Genomic DNA, 16,659 nt, shown 5'->3' with positions numbered 1-16,659 from the left:
CAGAGCCTGACGCAGGGCTCAAACCCACAAACCGTGAGATCACAACCTGAACCAAAGTCAGAGGCTCAACCGACTGAGCCACCCAGGTGCCCCTAATAATATATTTTTATTTACAGTTAATACCTAAGAGGTACTCAGTGAACTTACTCTACTTTTTATAGATTCTCCCCACATTTTTGATAAACTTTATCTACAGAATTAAACTATTGCGTGTTACATACTATACTGTCTTTTCGATCTTAGTTCCACCATTAAAAAATGTATTTAATGTCCATTACCAGTTTAAAAGTGTTATTCAGAATACAGGTCCACAATCCCTTATCAGACAGAAACCTCTAGAGCTAGATATGTTCTAAAATTCAGCCTTTTTTCTTTCTTTCTTTTTGAAGAAGATAACAGAGTATGTGGATTATTTACTGTATATTATGTAAATACCTCAGTTATATTTAACATAGCACCCCATAATCAAATTAGTATTTTATAGTAAAGTATATTAAATATTTAAACTAAGCTATGTTAGTTTAGATCAGGTTTTGTCATGAAATGAATCCATGTCATATCGCTGTCTGCCATCAAAGGAGTCTCCCTAAGAAATGGTTTTCAGAACGTCTGGAAATTCAAATTATAAATAACAGAGTATCAACCTGTGTAGTTAGTAGCTTAAGATCATATATTAAAAATAGTATTTCCCAGGGCGCTTGGGTGGCTCAGTCAGTTAAGTGTCCAACTCTTGGTTTCAGCTCAGGTCATGATCTCATGGTTCATGAGATCAAGCCCTGTGTTGGGTTCTGCACTGACAACATGGAGCCTGTTTGGGATTCTCTATCTCTCTCTCTGCCCCTCCTCCCCACTACCCTGTGTGTGTGTGTGTGTGTGTGTGTGTGTGTGTGTGTGTGTGTGTGTGTGTGTGTGTGTATGTGTGTGCGCGCGCGCACATGCATGCTCTCTCTCTCTCAAAACAAACTTTATTAATTTTTTTCATGTTTATTTATTTTTGAGAGAGGGGGAGGGGCAGAGAGAGAGGGAGACAGAGGATCTGAAGCAGGCTCTTGCTGACGTAGAGAGCCGATGCAGGGCTCAAACCCACAATCTGTGAGATCATGACCTGAGCTGAAGTCAGATGCTCAACCAACTGAGCCACCCAGGCACCCCAACAAACTTTAAAATAAGTAAATAAAAACAGTATTTCCCCAATCCAACCAAAAAAGTCAAGTCAGAAAACATCTTTATTTATGTTAAATGGAGGTATCTTTTTTTGTATGGTTGACATACAATGTAATATAAATTTCAGGTGCACAACATAGTGAGTCAACATTTCTACACATTCATTACCCAATGTTCACCATGATAAGTGTAGCTACCATGAAGATATCTTTTAAAATGCCATTTTTCTATAAAATTCCATTGCATTACCAAAAATAGAGATTACTTGTTAGAGTTTTGCTTAGGAGAATCTTATTAAGCCCATGTGGGTTTTTTCTAATATAACCTATTGTAATTCAAAGCAGCTGTCAGTCCCCTGCTGATACTTTTATTTCCTATTAAAAATGCATTCTTAAAAGAATATAAAAGTACATCACATTCCACTAATCTATACAACATCCTTTTAAGTGTAACCATTAGAATTTTTAAAATTAGAAATTGAGGGAAAGAATGCAGAGAGATGAGCCTGGCTCTTACAACTCTGGCTCTACCACAGAGAGTCATAGCTTAATTTTAGGATGGGAGGTATCTGAGTTTTTGATAATAAAATTAAAATTATATAAATTTTTTTTAAGTTTATGGGGGGGAGAGAGGGGGAGAGAGAGAGAGAGAGAGAGAGAGAGAACACAAGTGGGGAAGGGGCAGAGAGAAGGAGAGACAGAATCTCAGGGCAGAGCCTGATGTGGGGCTCAAACTCACAAACTGTGAGATCATGATCTGAGCAGAGATCAAGAGTCAGCCACTTAACCGACTCTGCCACCCAGGCACCCCAAATTTATTATATTCTTAGTGTTCTCTTAACATTTCTAGTTATGAAAAATACTTCTTAAATAAAATGACCACTTTATAAATGTACAACTTGGGGAGCCTGGGTGGCTCAGTTGGTTGAGCGTCTGACTTCGGCCTAGGTCATGATCTCTCTGTTCCCGAGTTCAAGCTCTGTGTTGGGCTCTGGGCTGACAGCTCAGAGCCTGGAGCCTGCTTCAGATTCTGTGTCTTCTTCACTGTCTCTGGGCCCCTCCCCCACTCACACTCTGTCTTTCTCACCCTCTCTCTCTCAGAAATAAACATTTTAAAAAATGTATATTTCACATGGTCTGAAATTTGTTATCTTTTAGCTATTTAAATGATTTTAAAAGGATAATCTCTAAGGAGTCTTGAACAACCTAGGAACAGTCACTACGGATATTTTGTAGATCACCATTCTAAATAAGTTAAGAAAATCAAAACCAATAAAAGAATAATTAAAAGAGATATTCAATTATTAGAGACAATTTTTAAGCATAGTTATAGTAGTCTCCCTTATCCATGGGTTCACTTTCTGTAGCGTATTGTCAGTCAGAAGGTCAACAGCAGCCTAATGCTGTGTTACGGCGCCTATGGTCACTGACTTCACTTCACCTCATCACATAGGCAGTATAACAGTAAGTACTTTACAGCACAGTAAGATATTTTGAGAGAGGGAGAGACCACAGTCACATAACTTTTAGTACAGTATATTGTTACAATTCTTCTATTTTGTTATTATTGTTGTTAATCTCTTAGTGCACCTAATCTATAAATTAAACTTCATCCCAGGTATGTACATATAGGAAAGATCTTAGTATATATAGGGTTCAGTACTATCTGCACTTTCAGGAATCCACTAAGAGTCTGGGAACATATCCCCCATGGATAAGGGAGGAGGGCTACTGTGACTACAATTTACTATGTTGAACTATCATTTATTCGACTCAAGCCAACAAATGGTGAAGTATACCAAATCAGGAATTTTAACTCTCCTTTTCCACCCTTCCTCTTCTGTCAGACTTTATTGTTGAAGCATGTGACAGAACTATGACTCTGTAATTAAGGTTATAATGAAATTTCTCTGTCATAAGACATTACTAAAATTTGCTATAACTCATCTAGTTCTGCCACAAAGCTTTTTTTTTTTCCTTCTTACCAGAAAAGTTCTGTGTATACTCAAGCAAGCAAGAAATATTTTGGGAAAGTCTGAAGGCAAGAATAATTAGGTCTTCTTATGAGGTATATTATGGAATTTTTCTCTAAAGAACAATTCACAAACAAATCCCAGAAAAAACAGACCTGAATATAATTTCAAAATATAGGGAACAAATACACATATTATGCTTGAAGTTAGTTCTGGCATTCAAGTCTCCTCCTAAAGAAGGAAGGAAGGAAGGAAGGAAGTTGCAGGGTAAAAACACAATTCATTATTGCTCCTTCCAGGACTCCTACTTTAAGTTAGATTTTTCATAAAATTCAAGGCACTGTGGCCAGAGAGACTGTCAAATTTTTTATTTAAGTGAACATTTTTAGAAAATAATTAAAGGCAAGCAAAGAACATTTTGCATGTCTAATTGATTTCTCCATTTCACTTTAAAGATAATAACATACCTCATGTTTATTTAAAAACTGTTTACAAAACCCTTTTTCATCCTGACAATGCATTGCCGAATATCTGTAACGTAGCAGACACTGTGCTGCATCCTGTAAGCCAAGGCTCAAAGTACAGAGTTACATGAAGGAGTCAGACATACAAGCAAATGATTATAGTACAGTTGCAACAGGGCTGGAAGAGTGGGCCAAAGTACTCAGGGAATGAGTGTATGACTACTGGTCAAGGTCATATTTGAACTGGGTCTTGAGAATAAACACAACTGTATCAATCAAGAGATTTTTGATGGCAAATAAGTCCAAAGAAATGGCTTCAACAATAAGGAATTAATCTGTTAGGTGGAGAAGTCCCATGGCAGGGAAAGGCCCAGACCCCCAGTACAGTATGTGTCTAAAATTATGTTATCTTGGACCTACATTCATTCTCTCTGCTCTATCATCTTCCAGGCACGCTTCATCATCCCTTGGGGTTGTAAGACAGCTGCCAGTGGCAACTGGAGTCACATATTCTCTTGTTCATACACAACAGGAGAAAAAGTCCTGTCCCCCAGAAAAAGAATGTGTCTCCTTCCTTTCAATCAACAGTTTACAGGGAAATGACCTGGCTTGGAGTAATCAAAATCTACCCCTGCAGTGGATGATGAATCACCTTCTCAGAGTTTCCTGGATGACAAAGAAAAAGAACTCCAAGCACTGGGATAAACACATGAGATACAGAAGCACAGGAACAAGAAACAGCTTGGTAAGGCTGGAGTGATGGGAAATGGAAGGTTGGACACAGTCCACAAACTCTGTGAGTTTGGACTTTATCCTATAAGCAATGGGAGGTTAACACAGGTTTTTTAAGTAGGGAAGTAACATGCCCCAATTGGGTTTTTTAGAAACATAAGTGTGGTAGCAATATAGAGAATAGAGAATTAGGGGGACAGTGGGAAAACAAATGGCAGAGACTTGGTTGGTAGATGTTCAATAAATAGTTCAGACTAGTAACAGGGAGGGAAACAACTGAAGAGCAAACATAAGGTGGCAAAGCTGCTTTGTAAAACACTGTGACGTACATGTGTGCACGTGTGTGAGTGTATACACACACACACAGACTCTTGAGGAAAATGAAGCCTCAGACAGGTTAAAGGGCTTGCTTAAGATCACAAACCTATAAACAGTAGTCAGAATCGGACTGGAGGTTTGATTCCTAGTCCAATGTTCTTTTACATAACAACTATATCTAAAAACTCCAACAATGCTCAAAAGACTTTTTTGAATCCTGTGATGTAAAGGATGCTCTATGTTCTGCATTAAAGTGATTCCTATTTATTCCAACCTTAACATAAGGTTCACTACACATATTCAGTATCAATTTACATAACTTAGTACATTATATATTTTTGAAATTTCTATATTAAGAAATATTTTTCATAAATTTTTTATAAAAAATTATAAAATCTTTTATAAAAAATTATTTTAATGTTTATTCATTTTTGAAAGACAGAGAAAGAGCACAAGTGGGGGAGGGTCAGAGAGAGAGGGAGACACAGAATCCAAAGCAGGCTCCAGGCTCTGAGCTGTCAGCACAGAGTCCAACGTGGGGCTCAAACTCACAAACCGCGAGATCATGACCTGAGCCAAAGTAGGACACCTAACCTACTGCGCCACCCAGGTGCCCCAAAACTGTCAAATTTTAAAATTTAAATTAATTTTTAAAAATTAAAAAATAGGGGCGCCTGGGTGGCGCAGTCGGTTAAGCGTCCGACTTCAGCCAGGTCACGATCTCGCGGTTCGGGAGTTCGAGCCCCGCGTCGGGCTCTGGACTGATGGCTCAGAGCCTGGAGCCTGTTTCCGATTCTGTGTCTCCCTCTCTCTCTGCCCCTCCCCCGTTCATGCTCTGTCTCTCTCTGTCCCAAAAATAAATCAACGTTGAAAAAAAAAAATTAAAAAAAAAATTAAAAAATAAAGGATACTAAAAACCACTGAAGCTTGCATTAAAAGAATTTTGAACTTGTTTTGCAAATAAACTAGGTACTTAATATTTGAATTTCATTATAAATCTGGAGTCAACACGCACCTGAAAAGTTTCTTCTAAGTTATGCATCCCTTTGAAACTTTGGATTCTGATAAGCGATTTCCACTATCATCAACTTAAAAAGAAAAATGTTGCCTTTTTTTTTTTTTTTAAAGTGTTCATGTACTTTTGAGAGAAAGAGAGAGAGAGGCAAAGGTGTGAGCAGGGGAGGGGCAGAAAGAGGGAGACACAGAATCCAAAGCAGGCTCCAGGCTCTGAGCTGTCAGCATAGAGCCCAACTCAGGGCTCGAACTCACAGACCACGAGATCATGACCTGAGCTGAAGTCGAACGCTTAACCAACTGAGCCAACCAGGCACCCCTGGCCTCACTCTTAAAGACACTTGTTTTAGAAAAAGTCACTTGCCTATTTCTTTTCATAGCAGAGAAGTCTGATTTTGTTTTGTTACCATTGTACCAAGACTGGGTTCAGGGAAGATGGCTTAAAATAAAATAAAATAAAATAAAATAAAATAAAATAAAATAAAATAAAATAAAATAAGATAAAATAAAATAAAATAAAAATATTTTGTCATTAAAAATTATAAGCATATAGTTTTTAGCTTAAATTTTAAGCTAAATTTAGGTTAAATTTTAAGTCTTCTGCTTATATCAATTAATAACTTCAATGAGCACCTATGTCCTGGCACTATGCTAGATGCTGGGAATACAGCTGTGAGCAAAATTATACTATAGTTATATTCAGGAATATATTTGTATGATTATTTGATTAGTGTCACTTTTCCCTACTGAATTAAGCCAAAACATGACTGCAAATGTAGAGAGACAATGCCTAAAACACCAACTGGGCATTAATATGTTACTTTGCCAATGACAGCAGAATTTTCCCTTTCACCAGGCTAGAGATGCTCTCAGCACCTATAACTGAATCTTTTTTTTCATTAAAACATACCTGCTAAAACACTCTAGCAAACCAGGAACATAAGGAAACCATTTCAACATAATAAAGGTCATAATAAAGGAAAACCCACAGCTAACATCATACTCAATGGTCAAACACTGAACATTTTTTCTCTAAGATCAGGACAAGGATGTACATTTTCACCACTTCTATTCAATATACATAGTGCTGGAAGTCCTAGCCAGAACAATTAGGCAAGAAAAAGAAATAATAGGCATTCAAATTGGAAGGAAGAAATAAAATTATCTTTGTTGAAGACACTATCTTACGTGTAGAAAACTAGATTACACACACACACACAAGCCTGTTAGAACTAATGAATGCTTTCAATAGAGCTGCAGGATGCAAAGATTAACATACAAAAATGAGCTGTGTTCTAAACATCAATAATGAACAATTCAAAGAGGAAATTAAAATATCAATCCTATTTATGATAGTTTCAAAAAGAATAAAATACTAAGGAATAACCTTAACCAAGGAGATGAAAGACTTTTACACTTAAAAGTTTTACACTTAAAACTACAAAGTGTTGTGGGAAGAAATTAAAGATACATATAAATTGAAAGACATCTGGAGTTTATGGACTGTAAGATTTAATATCAGTATGTCAATATTGCTCCAATCTATAGATTCAGTGCAGTCCCTATCAAAAAAAATCTCAATGGCATATTTTTTTTTAATTTTGGAGAAATAAAAAAACCCATCCTAGAATTCATATGGAATCTCAAGGGACCACAAACAGCCAAAACAATCTTGAATTAGAACAATGTTGGAGGTCTCACACTTCCTGATTTCAAAATTACTATAAAGCTACAGTAATCAAAACAATGTGGTATTGGCATACAGACAGACTCACAGACCAACAGAATAGAGAGTTCAGAAATAAAGCCAAGCACAGTATAATCAAGTCATTTTCAGTAAGGGTGCCAAAATCATTCAGTGGAAAAAAGACAGTCTTTTCAACAAATGGTGTTGAGAAAAACTGGATACCCACATGCAAAGATCTAAATGTATGACTTTTCCAGGGGGAAAGCTTCATAACTTTGGATCTGACAATGATTTCTTGCATATAAGACCAAAAGCATAAGCAACAAAGAAAAAATATATAAACCGGGTTTCATCAAAATTAAAAACTTTTGTGCGTCGGGGCACCTGGGTGGCTCAGTAGGTTAAGCGTCCAACTTTGGCTCAGGTCATGATCTCACAGTTTGTGGGTTTGAGCCCAGCGTCAGGCTCTGTGCTGACAGCCTGGAGCCTGCTTCAAATTCTGTGTCTCCCTTGCTCTCTGCCCCTCCCCCGCTCATGCTCTCTTGCTCTCTCAAAAACAAATAAAACGTTAAAAAAATTTTTTTTAACTTTTGAGCATCAAAGAACACTCAACAGAGTGAAAAGGTAATGCACGGAATAGCAGATGATATTTTCAAATTATATGTCTGATAAGGAATTGGTATCTGGAATATATAAAGAACTCCTACAACTCAACAACAAAAAATCAAACAACTAGATTAAAAAATGGTAAAAGAATTTACTAGATGTTTCTCCAAAGAAGATATACAAAAGACTGAGAAGCACAAGAAGAAATCATTATTAGAGAAATAGGAATCAAAACCACAATAGGGGCACCAAACTGGCTCAGTTAGTAGAGCATGTGACTCTGGGTCTCCGAGTTGTGAGTTCAAGCCCCATGATGGGTGTAGAGATTACTTAAAAATAAAGAAATAAAAATAATAATAATTAAAAAGCCTAAAATGACAAATCACTTCATACCCATTAGGATGACTAGTATCAAAATAACAGAAAACAACAAGTGTTGGTGAGAAGTGGAGAAATTGGAGCCCTTGTGCACTGCTGGTGGGAATGTGAAATTTTCTGGGTTATACCCCAAAGAAATGAAAGCGTGGACTCAAACAGATACTGTACATACACACAATGAAATAGTATTCAGCCTTAAAAAGGAAAGAAATTCTGAAAAATTCCCCAACACGAACGAATCTTAAAAACATGCTAAATGAGGGGTGCCTGGGTGGCTCATTTGGTTAAGGGTCTGACTTCGGCTCAGGTCACGATCTCGCAGTTCGTGGGTTTGAGCCCCGTGTCGGGCTCTGTGCTGACAGCTCAGAGCCTGGAGCCTGTTTCAGATTCTGTGTCTCCCTCTCTCTGACCCTCCCTCATTCATGCTCTGTCTCTCTCTGTCTCAAAAATAAATAAACGTTAAAAAAAAAAATTTAAAAAAATGTAAATGAAATAAGCCAGTCACAAAAGGACAAATTTTATAGGATTCCACTAAAATGAGGTACATAGAGTAATCAAATTCATAGAGACAAAAAGTAGAATGATGGTTGCCAGGGGGTTGGGAGTAAAGGGAAATGAAATAGGAGTTAGTGTTTAATAGGTAAAAGGTTTCAGTAGCGGATGATGAAAAGGTTCTGGAGATGGATGGTGGTGATGGCTCCACAACAATGTGGATGTACTGAATGCCACAGAACTGTATACTTAAAACCGGTTAAAATGTCAAATTTTATGTTTATGTATATTTTACCACAATAAAAACAAAAACACCTGCCACACATCCTTCCTATTGACTCTATCCTCGTCTGGGGTCTCATCTCTTCATATTTAGGTAACTGCAACAGCTACTGTCATTGCTGGCTCATTCCATTCTGTCCTCATTCAAGCTCAACCTGTAGATCACAGGCAGGTTCATCTTGCTGGTTTATCGCATTAATATGGGGCTTCCGACCTTTCAAAGGCTCCCCATATCTTGCCCAAGAGGATAAAAATCCAAATCTCCTCAAACTAGTACTCAAACCCTTCTACACATATCCTTCCAACTGCATGATTTTTTTTCCTTTTAGCCTCCCAAATTCAGTTGTCAGCTCATCCTAGTTTCCCTCTATTCCCCTCCCCCAAAGCTAATCTCCACATCATATTCTCGCTTTTCTCTCACGGAGTAACTGCTCCAGTATCTCTGTAAATCTAAACCCTCACAGGCTAGCTCAAGTCCCAAGTGTTCCAGGAAGTTCTTTAGACTCCTAAGTCTCACTCGTCTCCCTCTAACCAGAACACCTACAGCATTCTCTGTATTCATAGAATGTACTAGATTGTCTTCTAGAGTCATAAGGGTACACCTTATCTTTCCTGAGGGCAAAGTTTATATACTACACTTCTTTCTTTTCTACTATAGCAACTAATATAATGCAAAATGCAAAGCAGACTTTCAATAATTACAATTAATTACAGTGTAATTCATTGAACACAAGGTACAACTTTGATATGTTGAGTTTCACGGACTAGAATGTGATCAGAATCATTTGAGGTTGCATTTCGGAAGGTTACCCCATGACACACAACAAAGAAGACTCTTGTAATTCAACAAGAAAATAGACGGAAACTAGGCAGTATTAATCTAGTAAATGCAACACCGGTGTTTTAAATCTTAAAATGAGAGTCTGATATAAAGAACTTGTTTAAATGCTGGTGTTGGGGCACAGAACACTAGTTTGGCTTTGTGGGACAGAATATTGACCTATGGGTTTTACTGACTGCGTGCAAGAATGGACCATGCCTGTAACTGGGTGAAAATATAGTTACAGGCCTATGAAAACTCTAAATGAAATGTCAGATCAGAGTGAGGCACTCTCTCTCATTTCTGCTTTCAACTTTATTGCACAAGGACCTAGACATGGGCACCAGTATTGGTGGTTAAGAATGCATTTCTCAATGAAGAATAAGAGGCTCAGGAGTGCAGCGAAAAGAGCTCTCTAAATGGGGGCGCGGCGAGGCTCAGATCCCAGTTGTGGCCCAAGCTCTGGCCAGCTGTAAGACCCAGGGCAAGTCAGTCATCTCCCTGGGCCTAGATTCTCCGCTCTAAAACAAGTCACACCAGAGCTCTAAAGGTTTTTCTGACTCCAAAAATTCCAGGACAAGTTTAATCACAGATTCCATTAACATGTATAATTCTTGCTATTTCAACTCCTTCTTCCACATTTCCAGAAGAAAGTCAAGTATTTCAGCAACCTGAAAGAAATGGATGCTATTCAGAGACCAAAGATTCTGTCCGTTGGAAAAAACTAAGTAATTCTGTAAAAATGCCTATTTCCTCATTACAGTAAGATGTTTTGGCAGAGGGAACAGTTCTCTGGTAAAGATAACCAAGACTGCTGTGCATCAGGCCTAATCCAGAGTACTCATTATCCGTGCTGGTATGTAAAGAGGTGCTATCATGGTTCAAAGCGGAAGCAACACTCCTCAGAGCTTCTCCAAAAAGACGGCGAGAAAGTTCTCATCCTCGGGGTAAGGCTAGTGAACAGCTGTGCAAATGATAAGGCACTGAAAATGCACGCTTTGGGCCATTCAAGTACTCCAAGCACAGACTCCTTTATCAAACAGTCGGTATTGTCTCCCTCCCAACCTGTCAAAACACGATTCCAGTTGGAGCCCGGAACAGTAACTTACCCGGGCAATCTAACTTCTCTCCCCCCCTGGGGCAGCCGTCCGCAGGCCTGCTCCTTCCCCAATTCCGGCCGGCCGCTCTCACGCCCACCCCGGGGCGGTCGCAGCCCCGCAGTCGGGTAAACACGCGCCCGAGTATCGGGAGCGGTTTCCCGGCGTCCTGGGAGCGGCGGGTCCCGCCCCTTGGAGCCCGGAGCTGGTCGGGCCGTCGTCGCGGCCACCTCGGGTCGCTCTCTCCGTCCCGAGCGCCACACCTCGCGCCTCTGTCCCCGGGACGACGGCGCACAGCCCAGTCCGCCCCTGGGAGCGCACGGGGACCGGCCAGTCCGCCGCCGCCGCCGCCTCAGCTCCAGACGGACGACTGCCCTCTCCTCTCCCCGCCGGCGGCGCCTCCCGCGGCGGCCGGGCCCCAGCCCGGCGCCCCCACCTCTTAGACACAGCCCCTTCCTTGCCGGGACGCCCCGCGCTGCGCCGGGCACAGCCTCGGCTCCCCGTCTCAGAGACACCAAGGGACACTCACCCCGGAGGCTCCTCCCGCCGCTGCTGCTGCCGCCGCTGGGACCGCGGCCGTCGCCCCCGCCGCCGCCACCAGCACCGCCGTCCGCACCGGCGCCAGCACCCGCGGCCATTCTCCTCCTGCCGCCGCCGCCGCCCTCTCCGCTCCTGTCAGTGGCTCAGGCTCCGGGGCTGCTCCAGGTTTCCCTCGCCGCCATTTTGACTCCTAGAGGGAGCAGGAGGGGCTCGGCTCGGCGCGGCCCTGGGGCGCCTGCGCGGCGCTGCGGAGCCGGCCCGAGCCCCCACCCGCCCCCGCCGTCGCCGCGCCTAGAGTCACGTGGGCCGGCGGCGGGCGCGCGCGAGCGCCAGGCCGGGCCGGGCAAGGGAGGCGCGTTCGCGAGCCCCGGGAGCGGTCGAAGCCGAGTGCGCGCGCATTATTCCCGCTCCGCGCCTCGGAGCACAGAGCGGGACGCTCGGAGTTTGAAGCTCGTTGCAGCATCCTGCTTTCCCTGGGGAATTGTGACAAATCATTAAATGTATCAGAATGGAATTATAATAACTACGTTACTGGACGACCAGGTCTACCAATTCCTGTTGCTATTCGGTGGCCGGCATCCACGGATCGCGCATCTTGCATGCGCGTCCAAGAGAAGACAGCGCTTCCGCGGAAAACTCCTTTCTGACAGTCTTGGCGTTTCGGTGGCTTCTTGGCACTTCATCTTAACTACTGCTGCATGGTACTTTTACAGACAGCACTTTGATACTTGCTGTATCAGGTTAAAAAAAAAAGTTTTCCTCAACAAAATACCTCCGTGAATGAGGGACGAGAATTGATGAAAGCGCACGATCGCTACGTGGATGAGCCAAATCGCCCTTTCCTAGATGCCCCTTGTCTGGGAGTTTGCAATAATTCCAGCGATGCAGGAACAAAAAAACAAACAAAGAAAAAACAAAAACAAAAAACCACACCTTAAGTTTCTGCACCATCTTATAGTACTTAAAACACCGTTAAATACGTGGCTTCGTTTGAACACCGATCCACCCTTTGAAGTAGTCGGGACAGGTATTAGGTTATAGCCGTTTTATAGCTAAGAAATAGGCTCAGCAACACTCAGTCGTTTGCCCCCAGGCACACATGCAACATTAGTAAGTAGACAGCATTAATAAGTAGACGTGGGCAAGCCCAGACTAGAAGTCCAGACACTTTGACCCTGGTCGCCAGGTATATCACTCCTCACAGTTCCCAAGTAGAGCTTAGCAATACCTGATGTATTTGTCCTCTGGGAATTTATTTAAAACCCTCTTAAAGTATTTGCATTTTTCTTTAAAAAAATTTTTTTAATATTTATTTATTTTTGAGAGAGACAGAGAGACAGAGTGTGATCAGAAGGGCAGGGAGAGAGGGAGACATAGAATCTGAAGCAGGCTCCAGGCTCTGAGCTGTCAGCACAGAGCCACCTGTGGGGCTCAAACTCCAGAACTCACCTGAGTTCATGACCTGAGCCCAAGTTGGTCGCTTAATGGACTGAGCCACCCAGGTGCCCCTAAAGTTTATTATAATTTTTTATAGTTTATTGATTTACTTTGGTGGGGTGGGAGTATCAGCAGGAGGGGGGGCAACAGAGGATCTGAAGTGGCCTCCAAGTCCATACCATAGAGCTCGATGTGGGGTTCAAACCCACCAACCGTGATTATGACTTGAGCCCAAGTAGGATGCTAAACTGACTGAGCCACCCAGGCTCCCCAAAGTATTTGCATTTTCAATCTCTACCCACGCTTTGAAAAACAAGTTCTTTAAGTCACATCCAGTCTTTTTGTTCTCAAACCACCTCTAAGCTAAGTAAGAGCAGTTTTGAATTTTGTGGTGTTTTAAATCGTCTCTTGGTCCTTTATTATTTTATCCAAACATTTCATATGTGATTGTAGGATTTAAGTTTTTTTGACATCCTTCAATGGAAGGACTTTATCTCTGTGAATATTATAGTTGCTTGTCTCTGAACTTTCTTCAGATTTGTTATATCTTTCTTGTGCTCATTGATCCCCTCTTTACTTCCTTGAAAAGATATTTCTTTCCAGTCTGTATTACTTCATTTTCCCCCCACTCACTCCGTACATCTCTCCTACCCCAATCCTTGAAGGTTTGGAGATTGTAGTATTCCCTCGTCTGAAACAGATTCTCCTTTAGCTGGTAAAGTTCTCTTCAACTGAGCATACAAGTGTGGGCAATGGACAAGAAGTACATAGAAAAGTGAGAAAATACAGAGGAAATAGGCCTATCCAATTGAAGCAAAGACTCTGACAGCCACTTCCTATTACCTACACTGTTATAATACTTAACCCTAAAGGCATAATTGAACCTTATCTAAATTCAAGCCACCTACCATTATTTTTCCTTCCTTTTTCTTTTTTTTTTTTTTTTTTTGGCAAAAATAAAAAAGTCCCACAAAACAAAATACCCCCATACCACTTTATTCCAACCTTTATCCAAAAATGTGAGAAGTGTTGAAAATGAGCTTCAGATGCTGACCTCCAACCTCATAGCAAATGGGAAGAGAGGGTCAGGGTAGAAGTTCACTGGATAGGGGCACCTCGATGGTTCGTCAGTTGAGTGTCCAACTTTGGCTCAGGTCATGATCTCACAGTTCGTAGGTTCAAGCCCCTCATCGGGCTCTGTGCTGACAGCTTGGAGCCTGAAGTCAGCTTTGGATCCTGTGTCTCCCTCTCTCTCTGCGCCTCCCCCACTTGTTTTCTCTCTCTCTCTCAATCTCTCTCTCTCTCTCTCAAAAATAAACTTTAAAAAGAATTAAGAAGTTCACTGGATAGAAATTCTCCACTCCTGGAGAAAAGGGAAGCCACAGGCATGGTATAGGATTAGAAGAACACTAGGGTCCTTTGGAAAATGAGACCCTTTCTCTCCTAAGACCTCCCCTACCTGCAACCCTCCTCTTCAACAGTGAAGACCCATTTAAAATTCTTGACACTTGTACAGGAATCTGGTCCATAGCATATGTGGCGGGCAGCTAGCTGACCAAAAAGGGCTTAGGGCCCACCCCCTGCTTCTTGGCAGGTAAAATTGGGCACAACTCAGCTTCCACCTCCTCACTCCTCTCTTCCCTCTCTTTCTCAGAAATGTCATGGCTCACAAAAATAATCTGGTACCACCAGGTGATCCGGACAGGACCAGAACCTGACTTCAGGCAGAAAGTTACAGGCAATTGGAGCCAGATGTCAGCCAACTGAGTTGGCAGGGCAATTTGAGGTTGGTCACAAGGACTGCAGTCTCCTGGTGGTCATGGTTCCGGGCCACCATTTTTTTTTTTGGATTCAAATATTTATTTCTTTTTTGTGGTGAAGTAAATACAGTAATGTGTTTTGTTTTATTTATTTATTTTTAAATTACATATAATTTATTGTCAAATTGGTTTCCATACAACACCCAGTGCTCATCCCAACAGGTGCCCTCCTCAATGCCCATCACCCCCTTTCCCCTCTCCCCCACCCCCACCAGACCACGATTTCTACCACATTACACTTATCTTTGGCCCCCTCAGTGAGGCAAAGCATGGTCAAAGTCCATGCGTGCTCCACATTATCCTTTTCTTTAACCTTGGAGGTGAAAGAGTTGGGATGGCTAGAGTGCTCATCACTGAAGAAAAAAAGGAATGGGGGGCCTGCAGACCTTCAGACCTCCAAAACACCCCACCTGGCTGAGTTCTTCTGACTCAAGACTGCTAAGGCCAGTGGCTGTGCTGCAAGGTATTTTCCATTAGTTTATTTTTGTCTTAATCAGCTAAATATTGCATTAATATTAAAATATTAATATTGTACTAAAAATTGCATTGTCCATACCACTTCTTGATAATTTATTAAAATATTAAATAAGATAAGTCCCCATCACAGGCCCCGTGGTTCAGTCAGTTAAGCCTCCGACTTCAGCTCAGGTCATGATCGTGCTGTTCATGAGTTCGATCCCTGTGTGGGGCTCTGTGCTGACAGCTCAGAGCCTGGAGCCTGCCTCGGATTCTGTGTCTCCCTCTCTCTCTGCCCCTCCCCAGCTCTCTCTCTGTCTCTCTCTCTCTCTCAAAAATAAATAAACATTAAACATTTTTTTAAAAAAATTAAGTCCCTGTCATTTACACTTTCTCACTTATTCCCAACCGTCCTTTTTTTGACTTTGGTTCTGTTTCCTAGACACAATTTTGAAAACAAATGAAAATAAAACCAACAACAATAGAACTCTAAAATTCCAGGGTAATGTAGTTTTCCTAAAAGCCTTTGATGTGGAAATCTATCAAAGGCTTTTGGAAATACCAGATAAAGTCTGCTGGTTCTACCTTGTCCTTTGGTGCATCTGCATATTCAGAGAACTCTAGTAGACTAGAGTTGGGTATGATTTGCTTTCACAGAAACTAAGCATTGGTGTTCCACGATTTTTTCCACCCTATAATTCATCTACCTTGTATGTGTCTAGTTGTGTCTAGATGTGTCTAGTTCAATTTAGTCCAACAGGTTTTTTTTTAAAGCATTCAATACCATGTGCCAAGCACAGTGCCAATGCTCAGGCTAAAAAAATAAATCATTCTTTGCCCTTGAGAAGCTTAGAGTCTAAACAGGAAGACAGACTGGAGGGGGGGAAGGCTAGTGCTGAGATAATTCAGTAGTGGTGAACAGCACAAGTCCTAGACTTATACAGATCTGAGTGGGTATGTGACTACAAGCCAGGACAATCAAAATCCTTTCTGGAAATTTCTGCCAGGCTATCCTAGGATATGTTTCCTCTTAATCTGTTTCTCTGGGATTATGACCTTAAAGGACAATGTCGATTTTCTTTTTTACCTGTGAGGAGAAAGCCATGAGGAATAGGAGAGAAGGAAGATCACATGCAGAAAGAAACAGAGAACTTAACAGAAAGGGGAGTCATGACATCATTTGAAGTCTTGGAATTTTGTTTTTAAGTAACTTCTACACCCAACTGGGGCTCCAACTCACAACCCTGAGATCAAGGGTCCCATGCTCTAACAACTGAGCCAACCAGGTGCCCCTTACTTTCTTTTTTAAACATCTTAAACTTGTTGGGTGTGGGTAAGAACAGTGGGTTTCTGTCACTTGGAATCAAGAGTCCTGAATTT

General features: G+C 41.5%; 1 protein-coding gene across 2 annotated transcripts in view; it reads right to left on the bottom strand.

Annotated features, from left to right (window-relative positions):
- Nucleotides 1–11,696, bottom strand: part of BTBD7 (BTB domain containing 7) — an 88,903-nt gene extending 77,207 nt beyond the window's left edge. For both annotated transcript variants that reach the window (XM_025918780.2, XM_086708944.1), the window contains exon 1: nt 11,556–11,696. The gene's annotated coding sequence lies outside the window, so the exon portion shown is untranslated. The remainder of the gene's footprint in view (nt 1–11,555) is intronic.
- Between the last annotated feature and the right edge of the window lie 4,963 nt (nt 11,697–16,659).

This window comes from Puma concolor, chromosome B3 (assembly GCF_028749965.1).
Source record: "Puma concolor isolate L17-30 chromosome B3, mPumCon1.1.hap2, whole genome shotgun sequence".
In the NCBI taxonomy this organism is placed as follows: domain Eukaryota; kingdom Metazoa; phylum Chordata; class Mammalia; order Carnivora; family Felidae; genus Puma; species Puma concolor.
The sequence above is the reverse complement of the archived record's forward strand: the minus strand, read 5'-3'. Positions and strand labels throughout refer to the sequence as shown.